Raw genomic sequence first — 11,014 nt, forward strand, 5'->3', positions numbered from 1 at the left:
CATGCATTTATAGAGAGTTATTTTTAAAAGGACCTACATCGTACCCTCCTGCAAGCTGCCCCATAGGGGGCTGCCTGCTTTGCCTGCCTGTAGTCCTATATCTTGTCCCAACTCTGCCATGAACTCTCTGGGTGACCCAAGGGTTCCCACTGCACGGATCCTTACATCACTTTGGTTCTCTCTTAGTTATATTTCTCTCTCTCCTCTTTACAAGTCCTATTTAAAACACATCTCCAGGAAGACTTCTTGATTAACTCTATCCTGTACTAGTCATTCCAACCATACTCCAGTACTCCACTACCTTTCTTGAGTATATGTTCATATTTTGGTGTGGTAGAAAGAATGTTGGATTTTGGAGTCAACTTTGTCCTCCAGCTCCACTGCTTATTACCTGTGTGACCTCGGACAAATCAGTTCCCTTCTCTGGGACACATTTACCTCCTCTGTAAATGAAGGGGATGGAGTAAATGATCTTTAAGGTCCTCTTTTCAGTTCTAAATCTATGATGCTACATATACCCCAACATACATATGCACAGGTATATATACACACATATGTAATATATGTATATATGTAAGGCAAGTATGTGTAATATATGCATATATGTAGCATATGTATATATGTATGTGATGTGTGCATATGTAACATGTATGTGTAATGTGTGTATATATGTACATGTGTAACATATCTGTGTATATAATATACGCATACATGTAATATGGGTATATGTATATATTTAATGTATGTGTATGTGTGTGTGTATGTGTACGTATGTATGTATACTCACAACTCCATGCAGCAGAAACTAATTAAGCCCTTGGTTCTGTGACCAATGTCTTGTTTATAGAATCTCTCCAATAAGAGGGAGTGTGCCTTTTCCTTTCCCCACACCTCTCCACAGCCTATTATTACTGCTATTAATCTTAATTATAATACTAATGAATACTTCAGCATTTGAAGTAGCCATTATTTCCTTGGTATGGGCGCTCCCCACCCAATAATACACTGGTCCCAGAATCTTAACACTTTGGGAATTGTACCTAAAAAAAAAAAGAGTTTTTTTAAAGTAATACCTGGTTATTATTCCAATGATCAGTTTCACCAGACTTGGCTAGGCAGATTGTCAGGTTAACAGGGAAGGGAATATATAGCCCCTACTATGAGCAAGGAAATGTGCTGGGCACTTTACAAATATCATCTCAATAGATCTTTGCAACAACTCTATGAGGAAGATACTGTTATTATCCCCATTTTATACTTAGGGAAACTGAGGCAGAGAGGTTTAAGTGACTTGCCCAGAGTTCCATAGCTAGGAAATGTCTGCAGCTGAATTTGAATTCCTGACTCCAAGACCAGAGCTCTAGCTATTATGTCAACAAATATGTAATCCGTAGGACCTTTCTCAAAGTCTTTTCTGTTCCCTCTAGAAATAGTTACTTCAAAAGGTAAAATCCCTCCAACATATGGGAAGCATCATCCCCACAACCAGTACTACTACCCCAGACTCTTGGGGTGGGGGACGGAATTATAGCTTGGCTTACTTCATAGCCTAGCTCAATTCTAATCTAGCACAGTCCTAGCCCCATGTCTAGATCCCATCTTAAGCTCAGGTCTTGGACTCCCTGGCTCCTGTGGGCTTCTCTTTTGAGCTGACGGGTTGTAACCACTAGAACCTCTACTCCAAAGTCAAACTATGCCTTGAACTCTGGGTCCAGTGGGGATTGCCACCTGCCCCTGAAACTAAGAAAGGCAAAGGAAATGGAACAAGACAAAAAGCCCAGGTGCAGGGTCTAAAAGGAAAGGGGTGGAGGGGTACTTACCATTCTTGTTCAGTTCATAGCACCCCATCCTGTGTATTGCAGGAATATGAGAAACTGTCCCAGTCTCATGAGTTTTAAAAATGCAGCCTGTTGCAGCTACACAGTCAATTAAAGGAGGCTGAGGGGAGCTTAGGATGCAGGGTGCCTCCATGTCAGGCAAATTTAGACACATTTCATATGTTTAACATAGTCACAAACAGGTCACATTCTCACTCAAAAATCTTCACTGGCTCCCAGGAGTATCTAAGATAAACTGCAAACTCCTCTTGAATGTAAAGTCCTTCCCAGTCTGGCCCCAGTCTCTCTTTCCACACTTAGTTCACATCATTCCCCTTCATGAACTCTCTGGGTTTGAGACAAACTGGTCTACTTGCTACTCACCTTTATTCCTTCGCACAGGCTGCTCTGAATGCCTGGGATAAATTGTCCTCTTATCTCTTTTCCTTTACAGTACCAAGCCTCTTCAAGTACCTCCTTCTGCAGAATAGAAGCCTTTCTGGATCCTGCTAGTGATTAGTGCTGTCTCTCTCCTCCAATTACATGGTATTTATATATAAGTATTATATATATGCACATATGTGTATAAATGTATGTATAGATATAGATCTATAGGTGCATATATAGATATACATCTATAGATGTGAGTTTTACATCTATAGATATATATATATATATATACAGATATAATCTATAGATGTATATATAGATATAACTCTATGGATATATAGACATAATCTATAGGTGTGTATATAGAGATATGAATCTATAGATGCATACATAGATATAAATCTATAAGTATGTACAGCTATAAATCTATAGATGTGTATATTTCGATATAAATGTATAGATTATATATAGATATATCTATATACCTATATATTCTATATAGCTATAGATATATAGCCATATTTCTCAGACTTTTCTAACGTGGAGATGCCCTTGAGGGACCTTATGAGAATGCCCAATTTGTCTAACATAGAGCATGCTATGTCCCCTACTTAGCCTTCTTTGATTGGCTGCCTTTGTCTTTAAAACTGGAGAGACTGAGCCAATCATCCTTTGCAACTGAACTCTCCCATCTTTTTTTTCTTGCTGCTCTCTTATTGGCTGTGCCCAAAAGGTAACTATTCTAGTTCACTCACAGTGAAGATGCCATGAACTGAACCAGTGAGAGGGGAAGGATCATCCTTCTCAGCTCCTTGTCTTTTACTCTGACTCCAAGAAATGGGTCTAGAGGTGTTTATATTGATTGGTTTTCCTCAATTGCAGGTGCTTAAGGTGATTCTCACAGACATGGGAGCTGGAGCCATGTTGACCTTGGAACCAGCCTGACATGGAAGCCCTGAGACCCAGGGTGCTTGTAACTCAAGTCCAAGGGGATTTTGGACTTGGAACTAGGACCATGCTCTATAGGAACAGAGCTAAACTATGAATCTAATCTCCTCTTCCCTAGAGACTAAGGTGGTATAAGGAAGGGGAGTGGGGAAGGGAGAGGACTATGCCTCCCATGGTTGGGGGAATAAGTTTCTATATTTTTTATACTTTTTGAAGCAAATATTTCTGTGTAAAGGCTAATTTGGTTGTCAGTGGCTAATGGAATTGAGATGCAGGGGACAATTGGGGGAATATCATTCCTGGAGGGTAGAGCCATTGGCAGAGAGTTTAGACACACCAAATACCCACAAGGGTACTGGAGAACCCGAAGGGAGAGGTAAAATTTAACATACCTGGCATTTAGGAAGTGAGGGCCACAGTGGTTAGTGTAACATATATGTATATATACATATATACACAGAGTCACACATACAGTGTTAACATATGTATATGTATGTGTTCATATATGTTGTATCTATCATATGTCTATCTATTTAAGTGTTTGATTCCTCTAACAGAATGTAAATCCTTTAGCGAAGTGACTTGCTTTTGTTTTGTCTCTGAATCTCTGGCACCCAGCACAATGTCTTGCACAGAGTATATGCTTAAGAAACATTTGTCAAATCAAACCAAGCTAGTACATTTACCAATCACAGCAACCATTTATTTCTTAAAAGTTCTGGGTGCTTTTTTCTGTGACCTTCCTTTCTGTGCATGTCCTTCTCCCCTTCCTTCCTCAATGAGCCACCATCCTTTGTAACAAAGGATAAAAAAGAGGGGGAAAGCATGTCAATAAAACTGGTCAACACATCACCTGAATCTGCCAGTGTATGCCTGGCTCGCCACCCATAATCCACACCCTCTGCAAAGAAGACAGATGCTGCAGTCTCAAATGAAGGATACAGCACATGGTGCAGGAGTATGCAACTGATGATGGCTTTCACTCGTTTCTGAATTTCTTTTACCTTTCTGCAAGGCTGCCTCCTCAACACTGAGAGTGGAAAATTATGAGCATTCGTTGGAAAGAGTCCATCCACGCCTCGTTACATGACCCCGTGGGGAATGGCATTAGGTTCCCGTCAGCAGGCTTCTCAGGTGTCAGAATGCAGATGTTTGTTCTGGCCTGTCCAGGGGCTGATTTGGGAATATGGCAGCAGGAAAAGAAATCCCATCCAGGGGGCTCAGAGCAAGGGGGAGGAAACGAATTATGAGACAATGTTTGAAAAACTCATTTTTCATAAGAATGACAGTGTGGGTTTTAGGATAAATTGGCTAAGATATGGAAGTGCTCTTGAATATCTGTGCCAAAGGAGAGGAGCTGGGGCACTGTCACATGGACAACCTGAACGACTCCTCTGAGTGGCTTTGAAAAGTTTGATACATTTTTCCCCCAGATTTACTTTCTTGATTATATTTTCCTAAGGTTATTATGAGTATGCATTCCCTGAGCATAAGGCAATATGATATCTGTCTTCAAAGAGCTGAAGAGCTGTCATACAGAAGAGCAAGTTTTTGTTCCCCTCTCTTCTCACCACACACATTCCAGACTCTCAGGCAGCATACTGGTATTTGGCAGATGTGGTATATCAGGAAGCACACAAAATCAAGGTTCAGGAGACCAGGGTTCTAGCCTTACTTCTGCCACTGACTAGCTATGTGACTTCAGGCAAGCTTCTTAGCCACACCAGGCCTCATCCTTTGCCATGGTAAAAAATGAGAGTATTAAATTCAGCATTTATAGTTATTACATCTAGAACTTCCAAAAGTCCTATAAGGTCATTTAATCCAAGCCCTTCCTTTTATAGAGGACAAAACTGAGGCCCAACAGCAAGGTTGGGAAACCTGTGACCTCGAGGCCAAATGTGGCCTTCTAGATTCTTGGATGAGGCCTTTTGACTGAGTCCAAGTTTTACAGAACAAATTCTTTTACTAAGGGGTCAAAGGGAAACACTTGAAGACCCAGAGGGCCACATCTGGCTTTGAGGCCACAGGTTCCCCAGCCCTATGAGGTTTAGTAAGTTTCCTAAGGTCATACAGCTAGCTATGATCAGGGGTAAGATTTTGAACACATTACCTCTAACTTCAGAATTTTTGTTCTTTCCATGTTGTCTGCCCCTTCCCCTTCTACATTTAAAATTATGATTCTATTCTGCATTGCTCCAGAGGGCAGAAGTAGAATCAATTAGTGGACATCATAAGAAGCATTTCAATCAATTTGATGATGACTGTTTTAATTATTAGAGCTATCTGATAAAGGAATGCCATGGAAGTAGTGAGATTCCCATCACTGTGCATGTACAAGTAGAAGTTAGAGGTATACCTTGTCAAGGAAGCTGCAAAAAAAGATTCCAGCTTTGGGTGGAAATTTACCTCTAAGGTCCTTTCTAACCCCAGGATTCCATGATGATGGGGAAGGCAGCACTCGATGCACTTCATCGATGTATTCTTCAGCAAAGATTTAAAAAGAGCACCAGACTGAATAATGATCAAGACTCCAAAGAGAAACACCAGTAAGTACCTCCATCCAGCTCAGGGTAGTACATAAATACAACCAGGAACCTGTGTGTATTGCGAGAGGGGTCTGAACAGACCTGAAGTTAACAGACCTGAAGTTTGCCAGAGTTCTGGCCAGGGATGCTGGGATATAAATAGGAATGTTCCAGGGGCTAGAGGTCCATCGAACCAAACCAGAGATGGTCCAGGGGACTGGAAGCCCATAGAACTTAAACCAGGGGTACTCAAGGAGCCAGAAACCCATAGAACTTAAACCAGCGAATCTTGAGGGCAGGAGTTCTTAACCAGAGATCTGTGAACAAATTTCAAGAGGTCTATAAATTTGAATTGGAAAAAAATTATATTTTACTAACTTCTACCTGAAATATAACATTTCCATTTTTTTTGAATGTATATAACAACTCACAGCAGTATTAACTTTTCTCATTGATAAGGGATCCATGAAATAAAAGAGCTAATCTTTGCTCTAAAACCAGCATTCTGAGGGCAGACAAGGTGTGTGTGGGGGGAGGGTTTAAGGAGGGAAGGAGTGTGTAAGTCAGTAGTAAAAATCTCAGAATTAGGGATAGGACCAATATGCCTCACCATCCTAAATGAAAGTTGCAGGGAGGGTGGAGAACACAAATCCTAAACCAAGAACTCAGGCTGAAAATAAATAAATAACAGAAGCTAGAAGGCTAAGAGACACCCAAGAAGCAAACCCAGAAGAAGAGAGCAGGAGAGTTACTTTCACAGAATCTCAGAGAAAAAAAAATGTTTTCTTGGTCATGTAGTTATGAATACCTAGAAGAAATGAAGCAAGAGATAAAAAAAAAATTTAGGACAGAAAGGTCTTACCCAAGTAGCAAATTCCCTGAAAAACAGAATGGAGCAAACAATTTAATGACTCCACGAGACAGCAAAAGGTATTAAAACAAAATCAAGATTGAAAAAGAATAGAATAAAATATAAATTATATAGTATCAAAAACTATAAACTGACCTTTACAAACTCAAGGATTCCCTAAATCACTGCATTCCCCCAAAACTACAACCAAACAAAAAACCTGGATATTATAATTCAAGAAATCTTAAAAGCAATCTGCCCAAATGTAGTAGAGGCACAGGGCAAAGTGAAGGCAGAAAGAATGTCAGTCACCTCCTTAAAGAAACTAAAAACGGAAAGTATCCAGAAAAACCATAGCCAAAATCTAGAGATTCTATATCAAAGGAAAAATACGATAAGGAAAAATACAAAAATACAAAAAGAAAGAGTTCAAGTACCATGGAACTCAGTATCACACAAGAGTTGGCTGAAATATGATATTCCAAAAAGCAAAAGGCAATTGCTTGAAGTCAAGAATAACTCATGCTGCAAGTCTGAGAGTAATCCTATAGGAGAAAAATCGATTTTTAACACATTAGAGGCCTTCCCAATATTCCTGATGAAAAGATGGAAATAAATAAAAACTTTGAAATGCAAAAATATAAATCAAGAGAGATATATAAAGGTAAATACATCTGAGGAGCTGAAAGGGACTAAATGCTTATGAACTATTGCTTTCTAATAGGGAGAGAAGAGAAAAATGTCTCTTCAGAATCCCAAATTCTTTCAGAGCCACAGAGGAAGTTAAGAGGAAAAAACATAGGGCCTGGTATGGTTTTGGTCTGTTCAGATTATTTTAAGAGAGGAGAAAAAAGGGAAAGAAAAAGGAATACACTGGGGAGGAAAGAAGGAAAACAGGGAAGGGATTTATTCTTTCTCATAATTGGGCTGCATGACATGAAGATAAAGAAACATGGAAAATGGAAAGGAGCAGGCATCTCACGAACCACATTCTTATCTGAATCTGACAATGGAGGGTTGAACACACACAGAGTTTAGTGTAGAAATACATTAAACTCAATGGGGAATTGGGGTGGATATGGATGTGGAAGAGGGAGTTTAGGAGGAAGGATAGAAGCAAGCACCTTCAGTTTCAGGGGACAGATTGTAAATGGGAAATTAAAAGGAAAGGGTAAGAACCAGTGATTTGGGTTTGTAAAGACAAATGGGGCAATGGCGCGGGAGTGTACCACTTAAATTATAAGTTATTATTGTTTATCATATCCTTCTCTTTTACCACATTCTATGTAAAAAAGAGTATGGAGGCAAAGAGAGGAAAAGGTATAAAAGGAAATGAGGGAAGAAAATAAATAATTAACATTCACAGAGATGAACAGAGAAACCACATTATGCTTAAAGTAAATACATATGATGAAATTATGTCAATACTAAATATTGAACCAAATACCAAAATATCAAAATATTTAAAGTAAAAAGTTAATCAAACTATAAGGAGAAACAGATAACAAAATTATAATACTTTGAGAGCACAATGTGTACTCTTCAGATCTAAACAAAGTTGTCAAAAAGATAAACAAGCAATAAGATAAGGACTTGAATAGCATTTTCTAAAAGCTAGATATGGTAGATTTTTTAATGGGATTTAAAAGGAATATACATGCTTCTCAGCTGTGCATGGAGCCGGTATAAAAACTGACCATGTGTTAGGGCACAAAAGCCTCAGAAACAAAAGCAAAAATATTAAAAATATCCTTTACTGACCACAACACAATAAAATTATAATTAATAAAGGATATTTGGGAAAAAATGATTCAAACTTAGACAAAGATTAAATAATTAAATCCTTAAAAATGGTAGATCAGAGAGAAAATATAGAAACAATAGAAAAAAGCAATAAGATAATGTGCCCAAACTTTTGGGATATAATCAAAATAGTCCTCAGGGCAAAATTTATCTCTATACTTTAACAAACAAAATAGAGAACCAATATAGCAATGAATTGGGCAAACAACTTAAAAATACTAGAAAGAACTAATGAAAAAATTAATATCAAAATAAAAATTCTGAAAATAAAACATAAACAAAATTGAAAGAGAAAATCCCCAAACACATCAAATTGACAAATAAAACCAGGAACTCTTTTATTTTTGTTGTTTTGAAGGAAATACAGATATAGCCAATCTGATTTTAAAAAGATGGAAACAAAATATCCAATATCAAAAACAAAGAGAGAAAAATTCACAAGTGAAAAAGAAATAAAATCATTAGATATAACTTTGCTCAATTATATGCCAGCAAAAATGTTAAATGGAAAATGGAATATTTAGAAAAATACAAAATACCAAATTAACAGAATAAGAAACAGATAATCTAACCTCAGAATGAAATTGTACAAACCATAAGTGAACTCCTAAAGGAAAAAATGCTAGGACTAGAAGAAATTAAGTATATTAGGTTTAGAAGCAGGGGCACGCTAGAATGAGTTTGAACCAGTTCACTAGAACTGATTATTAAATTTTTAGCTTGAGTATTTGCACTCTGGAAATCAGCAAACATTTACAAACCAGGGCTCGATTTACTGTATTGTTGGTGGCCTACATTTAAGAAAGTTATGGAGAAAAAGTTAATAGCTAGATTAAGGTGTGACTGGCATTTTTTTTTCCCCTGGAGAGCTGGTTATTATTTAACATTTTACCAGTACACAGTTGTTGAGAAGCAAGCAAACATGGTAGCACAGTAGCATAAACTGAAGGATCCCAACAACTGATATAAGTACTCAATATTCAACAAAAAAAATCTGGGAAAATTGGAAAGCAGATTGATAGACATTAAGTTTGATTAACCACTCACACCATATATCATCATAAGCTCCAAACAGATACATGTACTAGACATAATATGTCATATAACACACGAATTGTAAACATGGGAAAAGAGATACTGTTTTTAACTATGAATAAGGAAAGAGTTCTCCAACAAAAAAAGGATACAGAGGATTACAGGAGATAAAAAAAGATCATTTTGATTACACAAAATTGAAAAAAATAACTTCTGCAAATAAAATCAATGTAGTTAAAATGGTAAAGAAAACAGTCAATTGGGGGAAAAATTTGTAAAGATCTGCTATCAGACATTTAAGGAATTGTTTAAAATGCCTAAGAACAAGAACCATTCTGCAAATGGTTAAAAGATATGAACAAGAAATTCTCAAAAGAAGAAAAACAAGCTACAAAAACTATATGAAAAATGTTCTAAATCACTAATAAGAGAAATGCACATTGAAACATTTCTGAGGTTCTACCTCACAAGTTGACAAAATGAAGAAAGTAGAAAATGACAATTATTGGAGGAGCAGGTATGATAGGGCAGACTCATTAATGCAATGCTGATGGAGCTTTAAACTGGTCTGGTCATTCTGGAAAGCAAAACAAATTCACTAAATTATACAAGCTCAGGAATAGCAGTGCTAGGCATACACTACAAAAAGGTGAAAGAGAGAAAAGTCCCATATGTTCAAAAATATTTATAGCAGTAATTTTTGTTATAGCAAAGAACTAGAACTAAGGTGGGGGATGCCTTTATGAACATTACAGTGTATTGTAAGAGATGATGAAAGAACAGATTCAGAAAAACCTCTGAAAATCTATATGAATTGACGCAGAGTGAAGTATGAGGAGCAACTGATACAATAACTGCATTGTAATGGGGAAAAAACTTTAAAAGACTTCTAAGAATTTAGATTAATTCAATATCTAATCACAACTTCAGATGATAAATGCTGAATCATGCTTCTCATCTTTTGACAGAAAGATGATGCAAAGAAAGTATAAAATGAGATATATATTTTCTGACATAGTCAATACATGGACTAGTTTTATCTGACTCTACTTATTTGTTACATAGAAGGGGAGACTAATCAGGGTAAGAAAGTGGTGGTGACAGAGATGGGGAGGGGGGGAAGGAAACAAGAAAGAAAGGAAGGAACGAAGGAAGGAAGGAAGGAAGGAAGGAAGGAAGGAAGGAAGGAAGGAAGGAAGGAAGGAAGGAAGAAAAGAAGGAAGGAAGGAAAACGTATCATTGGAACTTTAATCTTAAATATAAAAAAATGAGCAGAAAAAAATTCAAAGGGAAACAGAGGACAGTTTTGGACCTATCATACTGACTTAGACCTGACTTCATTTTAGAAATGCCCATTTATAACAGGAGGATGGAACGGAGACAGAAAAGATTAGAAGCAAGAAGGCCATCTAGGAGGGCATTATAATAATTCAGAGGAGAGATAGTAGAAACTTGAACTCGGGGTAGAGATTATGGTAGTGGAGAGAAGGGAATAGATTTGAGGGATATTATGAATAAGAATTGGAAACTGAGAGGATATTCAGGTAGTGGGGAGGGGGGGAAGAGGTAGATCACAGATGACATCAAATCATGAGTCTGAGTTACTAAAAGGATGGTAGTACCCTCAACAGAAATTTTTTTAA

The sequence above is a fragment of the Notamacropus eugenii genome, chromosome 5 (genome assembly GCF_028372415.1).
Source record: "Notamacropus eugenii isolate mMacEug1 chromosome 5, mMacEug1.pri_v2, whole genome shotgun sequence".
In the NCBI taxonomy this organism is placed as follows: Eukaryota; Metazoa; Chordata; class Mammalia; order Diprotodontia; family Macropodidae; genus Notamacropus; species Notamacropus eugenii.